Raw genomic sequence first — 13,972 nt, forward strand, 5'->3', positions numbered from 1 at the left:
GGAGGACCAGTCTCCTGAAGCTTCTGCCCAGAGACAGGTTGATCCAGACAGCGGTCCTCATATAGGCAATACATCAAAAAGACAACATTATCAGTGACTGCACCTCACAAGACTTCAACATGATTAATTGTAATTAATTAGCAAAATGCTATGTGTCGGGCAATTTATCATATTTGCATTATTCAGGATCCATCATCAAAATGTAGCCAACAGCAACAAAATGCTAAATCAGCAGGTTTCAATTTGTGCATTTTCCCTCAATCCCTTGAGAGAATCCCAGTTGGTAAACAATTTAAGTTTGAGCATAAGCCTTTGCACAGTTTTGAAAAAGGAACCAAATAAATCCAGATATTGTATCCATGGTGACACAAGTATTTAAATAGTTTGATAATGGGGAGGCGTAAAGGGGCACTTCACCAAAAAACAATGCCGATTTATTTTGCACATAATCTCACACACATTTAAAACATCTAAACTATTTGGCACACATTAATTTAGTTTGACAGTTATTGCGAGTAAATGAGTTTGAATGTGTTTGAGTTTGAAATTCAAAGAAATGATAAGGTAGCAGTCTCTATAAGACAAGGCATTGCTTTTTTTTACCTACATCATTTTATGGAGCTGTAATTAATACAACACACGGATTTAATGTCCCAGATGACATCACGCATGGCCATATTCAAACTCATTTATTCTCAATAACTGTCAAACTAAATCAATATGTGCAAAACTGTTTAGGGTTTTTTGGATGTGTGTGAGATTATGTGCAAAATAAATCAGCATTGATTTTTGGTAGAGTCTGCACTGCCATCAAACAGTGACCTCTAGGCAAAAAAAGCCCCGCTTGGTATTGTACTGTTTACATTTTGGTTGTCCACCCTGATGGGGGGGGGTTACAGTCCCTGTAAAACATGGTGTCAGCCAATCAGCTTCCAGGCTGGAAACAATCTGCAAAGCTAATGCTAACCATGTCATGTGAATGGATAATGATAAAACGGGTCTAGTTGGACCTTTAACCTTCTGTAGTGTGGTAGTGTGATAGTGAAAGGGTTAACCCTTTGTAGTGTGGTAGTGATAGGCTTAACCTTCTATAGTGTGGCAGTGAAATGGTTAACCTTCTGTAGTGTGGTAGTGAAAGGGTTAAAGCCTACATAGACAAACGTTCACCTGGACATACAGTAGTGTTATATCTTTGCCAAATCTGAGCTTAGTATTTGAGTCAGTATCAAGTCAAGTGTTATATCTTTTATGATTCAGGGGAGCCTACCCTTTATTTCTGGTTATCATACATTATCTTTGTGTGAGCATACAATATTTGACATACAAAAACACCCAGTGAAAGAACCTTGTGTTTTGTGAATGACTTAATAGTTTACCAGGGAATTGTTGTTTTTTTCAATGTGGAAAGTTCTATTTAGGTGTTTTGAACCTCCATGTGAAATTTGGTGAAAAAGGCCCCTCCATCATATAGATCTCTCCCTTTTCTATTGTGGGCTCCTATCAATGTCTTTCTCTGCATCTTATCCAAATAGCATACACACATGAATCATCAACAGGTGATTTTCATTCAAGCTGCACAATAAATGATATAGTTGTCAGATAGTTTGATATGTCCCAGCTATCCGGCTCAGATCCCTTTTCATTTATATTTGCTGGATCATCCTCAACATCCACAACAAGTTCCAATGTTTGTTGAACATTATACCTCTTTTATACATTATACATTCACCTAATTTGCTAGTTACTGTAGTAAATTAGTCAAAAAGTTTTAGTGTTTGAATGGAAAAATGGCACTTGAGCTGAAAGACGAAAAACGACGAGAGGGCCTACCTAGAAGAGGTCAAGGTCCTGGCGGGATGGTGCCAAGAGAACAGCCTCTCCCTGAACATCAGCAAAACAAAGGAGATGATTGTGGACTTTAGGAGGTCGGGGGTCAGGGACTACAGCCCCCTCAGCATCGACGGGGCACCGGTTGAGAGAGTGAACAGTTTTAAGTACCTCGGAGCCCACATATACGAGGACTTGACATGGACCACACACATTGACAGTGTTGTGAAGAAGGCACGGCAACGCCTCTACTTCCTCAGGCGCCTAAGGAAGTTCCAAGTCAGTCAGAAGATCCTTAAGAACTTCTACTCATGCACAATAGAGAGCATCCTGACTGGCAATATCACCTCCTGGTTTGGGAATAGCACCGCACAAGACCGTAGCAGACTACAGAGAGTGGCCCGTTCAGCCGAGCGCACAATTGGAGGGGGGCTTCCCACTCTCAGAACATTTACAACAAGCGGTGCAGGGGTAAGGCTAAGAGAATTATCAAGGACTCCAGCCACCCAAACAACTGCCTCTTTGAACTGCTGCGGTCAGGCAAGCGATACCGGAGTCTCATGGCAAGCACAGAAAGACTCAGAAGAAGCTACCTCGGCCCCACAATCCAGAAAAATGGTATGAGCAGCCAGATGAGCTGCTGGGTTTATAATAGTTATTAAGATTTTAGTAATTATTGAAATTTGGCTGGGTGGTTAATAACACATTGTTCTGTGGTGTGACAAACTCAGAACACAATATGTAGGGTGCCTGAGTGGCGCAGTGGGCAAGGCGCTCGCCACTAACGCAGGAGATGCTGGTATCGAGCCCAGCTCTCGGCGTTGCTACCGGCTTGGCCGGTCGTTCATACTAACACAATTGGCAGTGTTAGTGGGAAAGCCGGTGGGTGGGGATTGGACGTTGTGGACAGCGTCTCCTACAGGTCGGTTGGTGCGCCTGTACAGCAGAATCAGGAAGTATCGGGGGCAGCGTGAGCCTCCCACGTGTTACTCCTCGCCACTGAGAGATCGCGCTGTTCAGGTGAAAAGATGCGACAGCTGACTCCTCGTGTCCTGGAGGGGACACGTAATGCAAGGCTTGGTCCTCACTGCAGCTGACCAGTGCGAGGCATAGTCTAGCAACGTTCGAGACAGGGGAGGGGAGAATTGAAGGGAGAATTGGCGAGGCGAAATTGGGATTGGAGAAAAATAGAAAATAAGGAGAAAAAGTGGATCAAAAAAAGAAAGAACACAATATGTATTCTTGCTTTACCCGGACTCACTGACTGACCCAAGGGGGGAACTACATCACTGGTGGGGGACGACATGTTTACTTGGTTGTTTTTGGGTCTGATGTGTGGGTGTGAGTTGAGAGGGGAGAGGGGAGGGGTTGCTATTGCTGGCCACACCTCAGGCTCTGACAAGAGAGGTCAGGAGAAATTCACAGAATAATAAGTTACTAAACCAACCCACACATCAGACCAAAAGAAAAAAATAAGGAAACAGTGCAATACCATGCTGTTTATCGCTGTTTGACGACAGCTTTATCTTTATTACGGATCCCCATTAGTCATCACCGCAGCAACAACTAGTCTTCCTGGGGTCCACACACAACAAAACAGTACATACATACATAACATTATAGTAGCATACATTTAAAAATATATTCCAATATTCCTACATAATATACAAATAATTCCAAATAGCATTACAGTACACAAACAGAGTATCAGATCACAGACAATACAATAAACGGGATTTAACTCTCAGACAGTCATATCTTTACAGTGTACACTACAGTATTTGTCTTTTTCTTTAATGTAAACTTATTTATTTTTGTCTCAATGCTGTTTTCAAAATGATTTCTTACCTTACTGGTTATCTGTGTAAGATGTACTGGTAGTTTGTTCCAATATGGCATGGCTCTATATAACAGAGTTTTCTTTGCTGCATTGGTTTCTGGTAGTAGCAATGTGAAAGTTTCCCTACAGGCGTGCCTAGTATTATACGTGTGTGTCAATCATGTGTACATGTTAGCTGTGATGGAATACAAACAGATAGGTTCTCTTGAGATATAGATATTCCTCATAAACAAGATCAGTCTTCCACCTTCAACCATGACAGCTTGGTATGCATCCCCTCCACACTGTTTCTCATTGAGCAGTTCAGGGCCAGATGGGCCGCTCTGTTCTGAGTGAGCTGGATCTTATTGAGCTCTTGTCTTGAGGCATTAGACCAGACAGCTGGACAGTAATCAAGGTGAGAAAGAACTAATGACTGTATCACTTGCTTCAATATCAGATCGGTTAGAAAATAACTACACCTTCTGATGATTGAAATACCTCTGCTCATTTTGGCAACCCCATTGTTGGTGTGAGATGACCATGAGAGTGTTCCATCAATAGCTTTGCCTCTCTAACTTGCTGTTCTGTCTATACTTAGCTAGCTTCACGTCTTTTCTTCTAGCATGCTTGGATCCCAATATTAGGCTCTTGGTTTTTGAGATATTTAGCCTGTTTTCAGACACCCAAGTGGACACTAAGTACTTAGTTTGCAGTAAGTTTGATGAGCAGAAACTCATGATCTATGAGGTCAAAGGCTGCACTGAAATCTAGTAGTACAGTGCCCACCATTCGCTTCCTGTCAATTTGTTGTAGCTAGTCATCTGTTAATTGTGTTAAAGCTGTACATGTAGAACAGGGGTCTCAAACTCGTGGCCCGCGGGCCAATTGCGGCCCGCTGGATGATACTTTGCGGCCCCCTACTTGACATCAAAGTAAAAAAAATATATTTTTATTTAATTTTTTATTTTTTTGTGGGACTTGTACAGCACTTTGTTCAACTTTGTCAGTGCTGTAAAGTTTAAACCTTTTTTAATTTTAGACAAACAAAACACTTTGCTTTCATGAAATATTGTAAGCCGTCATTTGAGGCTTTATAAAAGCAGCACAATGAATACAAATCTGTCAGTGCCGAGTCCGACCTCATCTTAAATAACAAACAGCATTGCTTGTTGTAGTTAACAAAGAGAGGCAGAGTTGATTTTGCACTTAGACATAGATAAAAAAAAAAATATGACACAGTGGCTTTGCTACAATTCTGGCTGCCAGCTGGAGCAGTTTACCATCTAAGTTATCATGACCACAAGGTTTATCACACTGTATGGACAAGAGAAGCTTTTCCATTTGCTCTAGATTTATATACATAAAATCAAATTAACTTTTTTTGTATGCATACTATACTGCTTAATTAATTATTGATTCAGACAGCTTACCATCCACTGGCAACATTTGATTCCTTATCATCTCAACTCTTATCAATAATATTAACATCACAGATTCTACTCCAATAGTAAAAAAAGAAAAGAAAAAAAAGCATTTTTAAACAGCATCCAGCCAGAGCAAAAACCCTCACCACCATCATTACCTTTTAGAAACAGTATTTGTTCATGAATGTTCAGCGGAGTATCATGTACGCTCGGTGTACAGGGTCGACGAAGGCCTTGCTAAGCCTTTAAAGATGTTCTCCGTTTAAAGTGAGACTAAATGACAGCCATGCATTATTAATGATCTTGGCCTGGACACCAGCCAAGCTGCTTTAAATGCTAAATCATCACATTATGATTGAGACTAGTGCTGGCTGAGGAGTCAGTGGGCAACACGCGTCATTAACCAAATTAATGCCGATTCTTATTGCATAAGCAAAACTCATCTGAGGGTAGAAGTCAATACCTTTCGTCGTGGTTATGATAATGGTCTTAAATACTCATCTGGATAGGGTAATAAGCGCAATGGAGAACTTTGGTAGTTGACACCAGAAGGACATTGGCGGTGCGGGGATACAGTAGGTAATTAAACAGAGAGGGCCTCAGCCATTGGAATTAAACAGGGAAACGTGTGTCAGAGAGTGTGTATGATTTGTGTCATTAATTTTCATTATCAAATGTGTATTAACCTTTTACCTTGTATAGTCTTGAGTGCAGTTTGTATCGTAAATATGTGTGTGTGTGTGTGTGTGTGTGTGTGTGTGTGTGTGTGTGTGTGTGTGTGTGTGTGTGTGTGTGTGTGTGTGTGTGTGTGTGTGTGTGTGTGTGTGTGTGTGTGTGTGTGTGTGTGTGTGTGTGTGTGTGTATAATCCCCAGGCATCCTACAGCTCCTACAGTATCCATCATGGGAAATTCCATGTGAAGTCCAGAGAGCCGTAATGTTTTTCTACACGGCACATTCATCAGCGGAAGGAAGCGGTGCAGTGTGAGCAGGCGGTCCAATGAAGGAAATATTATGGCCCGTAATAAAATTTGAAATTAAGTGATATTTCATCTACTCTCATTAATTAGAAAAGAGATTGGGTCTCCTACAGTATGATATAATAATTTATTTTCTAAGAAACAGGAGAGGACACATGTAATCCTCGCAAGTGACGCCGGGGAGGATGATAGCGGATCAGGTGAGGTGGTGGTAGGGATAATTGGGCTCTGTTTTCTTTTCCTTTTGTATCAATTTTTTTTCCATGAAACATAAAATATGACAACACACAATATAATAATAATAATAATAATAATAATAATAATAATAATAATAATAATAATAATAATAATAATAATAATAATAATAATAATAATAATAATAATAATAATAATAATAATAATAATAATAATAATAATAATAATAAACAGGACTTCACAGGACAATAATAATAATAACAATAACAATAATGAGGAGCGGAGCTAGATGTGGCATGGAGTAAGACGTGTTTCACAGCAGCTCCCCACAAACGTTGTAAAACATACCATTTTACCCTACAGTCTTTGTTTTATTTTTGGTTTTTATGAAGAATATCGACTGGATAATTACTTTATAAACCTTTTTTGCGAATATGGCGAGCGACAACACACTGACTGGCTCTTTATGGGCCGTAACTAGCGCTGCAGGGATTGAGCTAAGTGAAATTAGCTTATCGGCCATCAGTGATGTACCTGAACGCGTTCAATGAACGGGCGTTCATGAACGCGTTCGTATTTTGGGCAAACTTGAACTGAACGTACTGTATATCCGCTAAATTAACGTAATTGAGAACGCGTTCACTCTCAGCGCTGTGTAACGGAGTTCAAAAGTGCGTTCAATCTCAGCACTCTATTATAACGGCGTTCAAAGATGTGCCAGATTTCATATGCATTTCAGCCGAAAACCCAGTTAAAACACACTGTAAACAGCGCTTCAAAATTATGCGGAAATCCACCCGATCTGGCAACGCGTCTGTCACCCCCTGCTACGTCATCAGACTCCTCCTCACAACAACAGTGGACCAGCGGAGTCTGCGAGCAGAAGCCGCTGCAGCAGCAGGTCGAGAGCAGCACTCGCTCAGAGTCAGACTCTACCTCTACCTCTAGTATGAGCATTTAAAAGAGTTTAACATTAAAGTCAGTACTGACTCAGACGGAAACAATCGTAGAGCGTCGACAGCAACATTGAGAATATGCAAACGTCCTGTTTTAGTTTTCATAATAAAGACAATTCAAGCAAAGTTTTTCCTCATGTTTTGGAAAATATACTGTAGAGATGAAAGCTGCAGCTGCTACTAGTGTGGACTGAATGGGCGGCAGCAAAGCGTTATGGAAATGCCAGTATTCCGATTGCTGTCTGTGGTTCAATCATTTTTACAAACAAGGTTTTTACAATTCAAACTATTTGATAAACTTCAATTTTTAGCCCGGAAACGCATTTTGATAAACTGGATTAAGGATAAGCCTCCATTTTTACAAACGTGGTATAGAAAGATCTTCGGTGTGCTACCCCATGAAAGACACTGTGCAATGCATAGAGGCAACAACGCTTCCTTTTAGGAGGTGTGGGCCCCACTATTAGACTATTTTCCTGCTGAAATTTCTCGGATCCTTCTAAAGGCCCAGTGCCCCATTGTATGGACAGACCTAGGATAGGAAAAAATAAATATATGTATGTCTACATGTGAATGGGCTCGAGGCAAGTGCAATACTGTACAGTGCCTGTCTTGGTTTGCTTTCCTTTTTGCTTGTTTTTCTTTTTGTTTTGTTTTTACTTGCTTATGGTGTGGATGATGGCATAGAGATGAACTGGAGGACCCCCCCCTTGTCCCAATGTGTGTTGTAAGTAACTGTACGTGAAAAATCTATAAAAAAATAAAATATTCAAAAAAGAACTAAAAATAACTAAATTTGTTCATTTTTGAAACCATGAACTTTAGTTAAAAATTTTGAATTATGAACTATGAACTGAACTAGTTCATTTGAAAAATTGTGAACTGTGAACTGAACTAGTTCATGTAGAAAGTGAACTTTCCCAACACTGTCGGCCATTAACAAACTCATAACGACTCATAACGTATACAAATCTGAGACAAACCCTCTTAAGTGGAGTTATATTTACATTTACATTTTACATTTAGTCATTTAGCTGACGCTTTTATCCAAAGCGACTTACAAGTTCTGTACGACAAGTCATCAGGAAGGGCACAACTCTATCAGCTGAGTAACAATGTTCATCAAAGTGTTGAGTGCACAGTGTAGGTTAGTTTATTAGGACAAGTGCATGACAGTAAGGTTAGTTAGGGTTAGATATTTTTATTTATTTTTTTTTAATTCAGATAATGGTTGAAGAAGTGCGTCTTTAGTCGACGGCGAAAGATTGGACGGGTTTCGGCTGTCCTAACTGGGGTGGGTAGTTCATTCCACCATTGTGGGGCAAGGACTGAGAATAGGCGACTTCTCTTTGATGACCCTCCCGGAGCTTGGATAGGAGTAGGTCTGAGGCGGCCAGAAGATGCAGAGCATAGGGGTCTTGAGGGTGTGTAGTTAGAGACCATTGACCGGAGGTAGGCGGGAGCGGTTCCCTTTGCTGCACGGTATGCTAGGTCGAGGGCTTTGAAGCGGATTCGTGCAGCAATGGGGAGCCAGTGCAGGTCCCTAAGAAGTGGGGTGACATGGGCCGACTTCGGTAGGTTTGAGATCAGGTGGGCCGCTGCGTTCTGAATGAGTTGAAGAGGCTTAGTGGCAGTGGCCGGGAGGCTAGCGAGCAGTGCGTTGCAGTAGTCGAGGCGGGAGATGACTGTTGATTGGACGAGGAGTTGGGTGGCTTCTTTTGTCAGGAAAGGGCGGATCCTTCTGACGTTGCTCAGGAGGAATCTGCAGGTTCTGGTTGTCGCTGCAATGTGAGCAGAGAAGTTCAACTGGTCGTCGAGGACAACACCAAGGTTCTTGGCAGTCGGGGACGTGGTCACAGCTGCATTCTCGACTGTGATGGAAAGGTCGGTCAGGGGGGAGGATTTGGCCGGCAGGTGGAGCAATTCGGTTTTGTTTAGGTTCAGTTTGAGGTGGTTATAGAATAGAATAGAATAGAATAGATCTTTATTGTCATTGTTACAGTTGTTACAACGAAATAAAAAAATGCAACCCTAGGTGCTAGTAAAATAAGAATAAAAACAGTCCTAAACACAGTGTTAAATATAAAAACAGGGTGGGGCGTAAATAACATTAATAAAACAGGGGGGTATAAAATATAATTGCACTATCTCTTAATGTTGTGTGTGTGTGTGCGTGTGCGTGGGGGGGGGGGTGCAAGGAGACTGTTGTTTTAAAATTTAGCTGAGTTTAGTGCACATATGGCCCTGGGATAAAAACTAAACTTCAGTCTGTTAGTCCGGGTGGGCATGACGCTGAACCGCCTGCCCGAGCGCAGCCGCACGAGGTGCTTGTTGCCCGCGTGGTGTGGGTCCTTCAGTATTTTTACTGCTTTTTTGAGGCAGCGGGAGTTGTATAGTCCCTCCAGTGAGGGGAGGGGGCAGCCGATGATCTTCTGGGCCGAGTTGACGACCCTCTGGAGCGCCTTCCTCTCTGCGGCTGTGCAGCTGAGGAACCACACATTTATGCAGTAGGTGAGGATGCTTTCCACGGAGCAGCGGTAAAAAGACACAAGCAGGTCTTGTCTGAGGTGGTAGTTTCTTAGTACTCTCAGGAAGTAGAGTCTCTGCTGTACCTTTTTTACTATCACCGTGGTGTTGATTCTCCAGGTCAGGTCATCCTCCAGGTGGACACCCAGGAACTTGATGACCGAGACTCTCTCCACACATCCCCCGTCGATATACAGGGGCTGTATGTCAGTCTTCTTCCTCCTGTAGTCCACGATCATCTCCTGGGTCTTTAGCTTGTTCAGCTGTAGGTTGTTATCCTTGCACAGGGCTGACAGCTGCTCTATTTCATCGTGATACGCGGTCTCGTCACCTTTTGTGATGCAGCCCACCACGGTGGTGTCGTCAGCGAACTTGATGATGGTGTTGCTGGGGTGGACTGCGGTGAAGTCGTGGGTGTAAATGGAGTAAAAGAGGGGACTCAGCACGCAGCCCTGGGGGGATCCGGTGCTGAGGTTGGTCGTCATCCAGGCGGAGAGGTCGGACAGACAGGCCGAGATCCGCTCAGAGACGTGGATATCTGAGGGAGGGAAGGAGAGGAAGAGTTGAGTATCATCGGCATAACAATGATAGGAGAAGCCATGAGACGTGATAATGTTACCCAGTGATTTAGTGATTTAGAGGGAGAAGAGAAGGGGTCATAGAACCGAGCCCTGGGGGACACCCGTCCGCAGGGGGCGGGTGGCTGACAGGGTCCCTCTCCATGACACTTGGTAGGAGCGGTGATTGAGGTATGATGTCAGCCATGTCAGCGCAGAGCCAGCCACTCCCATTCCTGCGAGGGCCGCGAGGAGGATCTGATGGTTGACTGTGTCGAAGGCTGCAGATAGATCTAGGAGAATCAGAACAGAGGAGAGGCCTTTCTCTTTTGCTAAGTGAAGTGCCTCTGTGACCGCAATGAGGGCCGTTTCTGTGGAGTGGCCAGTCCGGAAGCCAGACTGATTAGGGTCTAGGAGGTCGTTCTGTAAGAGATAAGCAGTAAGTTGGTTGGATACAGCACGTTCAAGTGTTTTAGAAAGGAAGGAGAGAAGAGAGACAGGACGGTAGTTGCATATTACGGTGGGGTTCAGGGTTGGTTTTTTTATGAGGGGCGTGACTCTGGCTTGTTTTAGGGAGGTGGGGACCACCCCCAAGTTGAGTGAGGAGTTGATGGTTGCAGTTAGGAATGGGAGGATGTCCGGTGCTATGGTCTGGAGCAGGGGTGGCCAACCTTTTTTGAACCAAGATCTACTTTTTTATTTACCACCTAGCCCGAGAGCTACCAGCCAAAATTGTATATTGTAAGCAGTCATTTGAGGCTTTATAAAAGCAGCATAATGAACACAAATCTGTCAGTGCCGAGTCCGACCTCATCTTAAATAACAAACAGCATTGCTTGTTGTAGTTAACAAGGAGAGGAAGAGTTGATTTAGCAAAAAAAAAAAAAATTTTTTTTTTTTTTTTTTAATAATCAAATTGTATTAATCAAGATCTACTTGAAATCAGCCCGCGATCTACCTGTCGATCGCGATCGACTGGTTGGGCACCACTGGTCTGGAGGAATGGGGAGGGTAGCTGGTCCAGCTGGCATGTAGTCGGACGGTTCGACGTTACCAGTGTCAGGGTCTCGGCTTCTGTAATGGGAGAGAAAGATGACAGAGTGAAGGATGAGGTTCTCGATTCAGCATTTGGAATGGGTGGGAGTTGGGAGAATGAGCTGCAGATGTTCTCCACTTTTTCCTCAAAGAAGATCACGAAGTCTTCGGCAGAGAAAGATGAGGGAGGAGGGGGTGGGGGGGAGTGAGGAGGGAGGACATGGTAGCATGCAGTTTGCAAAGATTCTTGGCAGAGGCCTCGATCCTATGGTGAAAGAAAGAAGCTTTGGCATTAGTAATGGTTTTGGAGAATGTTAACATGAGGTTGTGATATGTGTCGATGTCAGCAGTGAGGCGTGACTTTCTATACTTCCTCTCAGCCGCTCTCAGGACCTGTCTTTGTTCTCTCACTGGATCTGTCAGCCATGGACTGGGTGGGGAACGGCGGGCAGGTTTCTCAACGAGGGGACATAGCTTGTCGAAGGAGGTTGCAAGGGCTGAGAGGAGGGTGGAGGTTGCCATCTCTGTGGAGGAGGGGGATAGGGAGGGCAGGTTGCATCTGAGTGAGACTGTTTGAGTTGGGGTGAAGACCTTTCGGTTAAGCATGAGAGTTAGTGAGAAGGATATGAAGGAATGGTCAGATACATGTAGGGGAGTTACCGTGGTGTTAATGCTGGAGTTACGGGAAAATATGAGATCCATGCCTGCTTTGTGGGTGGGAGGCATGGCAGTGGGAGTCAGGTCAAACGATTGTAGGAGGGAGACCACTATGACTGACTGAGATGAGTCAGGCAGGTTGAAGTCGCCCAATAGAAGGAGAGGGGTACCATCTTCCGGCAAGGAGCTTAGAAGCATGTCCAGCTCATCTGTGAAGTGATCGAGCGGACCTGGAGGGCGATAGAGTGTAACAATGGTGAGATTGAAAGGATTAGAGACAGATACTGCATGATATTCGAAAGAGGAGAGTGACAGTTCTGGGAGTGGTGTTAAGTTTGTAGCCCATGAAGGAGATGTCATGAGGCCAGTGCCTCCACCCCATCTGGAAGTTCGAGGTGTGTGAGTGAAGTTATAGTTTGTAGATAATGCTGCAGGTGTTGATGAGTTATTTAGTTGTCTGATTTAGTGTGGGGAAAATCTCTATGCCTAAGTATTTAAAGTGTTCATCTATGGGGATGTCAGCTGGTAGTTGCACCGCTTTGGCCAACTCATTAACTCATTGACTGCCATGCAGTTTTCCCATCTTTATTCCCTGGCGCCAGCGTTATTGACCATTTTCACAATGTTTGCGGACCCATCGTATATTCTATATACAGGGCCACAGGGGGTGTGCGGTCGCACAGGGCCTCCCGGGAGGGGGGCCTCGCACACATTTTTTTTTTTTTTTTTTTTTTTTATTATTTATTTATTATTATTATTTTTTTTTTTTGCGAGGCCCCCCTTCCCGCGAGGCCCTTTTTTACCACAGACCTAAAATCTAATTTTGCTTATATGCTTATATATTTCACATTAGACACGTTTGTAGAATGTGTCTGACTTGTTCCTGGCTCTGCAGATACACTATTGGAGCTATGGGGCTCTGCAGCAGACATACTATTGGTTTCAATGAAGGGAGGGGTTACATGTGTACAGCATTGAGTGCAGCATTGGAGGTTATGCCAGCCAAGACGAAGAGGACGGTCGTTCAGCAGATGGACTGAAGATGAAAGTTGTTGCATGTTAGAAAGTTCAGTCAGGCTAGCCATGTCGGCTTAGCTAAAGGCAGGGACAGCTAGTTAGCTTTAGCTACGTTATAATATCGAGTGCTAACGTGTGGTTCAGTCAGGATAGCCATGTCGGCTAGTAGCTTAGCTAAAGGCTAACTAGCGTTAGCTAACCTAAAGAGAGCGCGTGCAGCATTGTTATGCCAAGATGAAGAGGACGGTCGTTTGGCAGATGAACTTCGTCAACTCCACGCGGTTGTCTCCATCCTCTTGGACGTTTGGTGAGTTTTTAATGCACTCTATTCTATTCCCGCCGTGGAGATATCTCTCTCTCTCTCTCTCTCTCGGGCCGGCTAGCTATCGTGGCTAACGTTATGTGGAGCCAGCGGGCCGGCTAGCTATCGTAGCTGACGTTCTGTTGGACCAGCGGGCCGGCTAGCTATCGTAGCTAACCTTATGTTGAGCTAGCGGGCCGGCTAGCTATCGTAGCTAATGTTATGTTGAGCTAGCGGGCCGGCTAACTATTGTAGCCAACGTTATGTTGAGCTAGCGGGCCGGCTAGCTGTTGTAGACGTTATGTTGAGCCAAGCGGGCCGGCTAGCTATCGTAGCTAACATTATATTGAGCCAAGCGGGCCGGCTAGCTGTCGTAGCTAACGTTATATTGAGCCAAGCGGGCCGGCTAGCTGTCGTAGCTAACGTTATATTGAGCCAAGCGGGCCGGCTAACTGTCGTAGCTAACGTTCTGTTGAGCTAGCGTCAGTACCTGGCCACTCTATTTGCAGTTAGCCTCTTTAGCTGATGTCGGTCGTTGGCTCCTTGCTACTTTGTTTTCTCTGGTATAGACCCTCTTCTCTTTGGATTTAAGTGTTGATCTTTGTCCTTTTGGATCTATGTATATTCATGTTGCCTTTGTGAAGTTATCTTTTCCTTCTGTTTTGTTCTTCCATTAA

The sequence above is a fragment of the Notolepis coatsorum genome (genome assembly GCF_963971535.1).
Source record: "Notolepis coatsorum genome assembly, chromosome: 3".
Classification (NCBI taxonomy): domain Eukaryota; kingdom Metazoa; phylum Chordata; class Actinopteri; order Aulopiformes; family Paralepididae; genus Notolepis; species Notolepis coatsorum.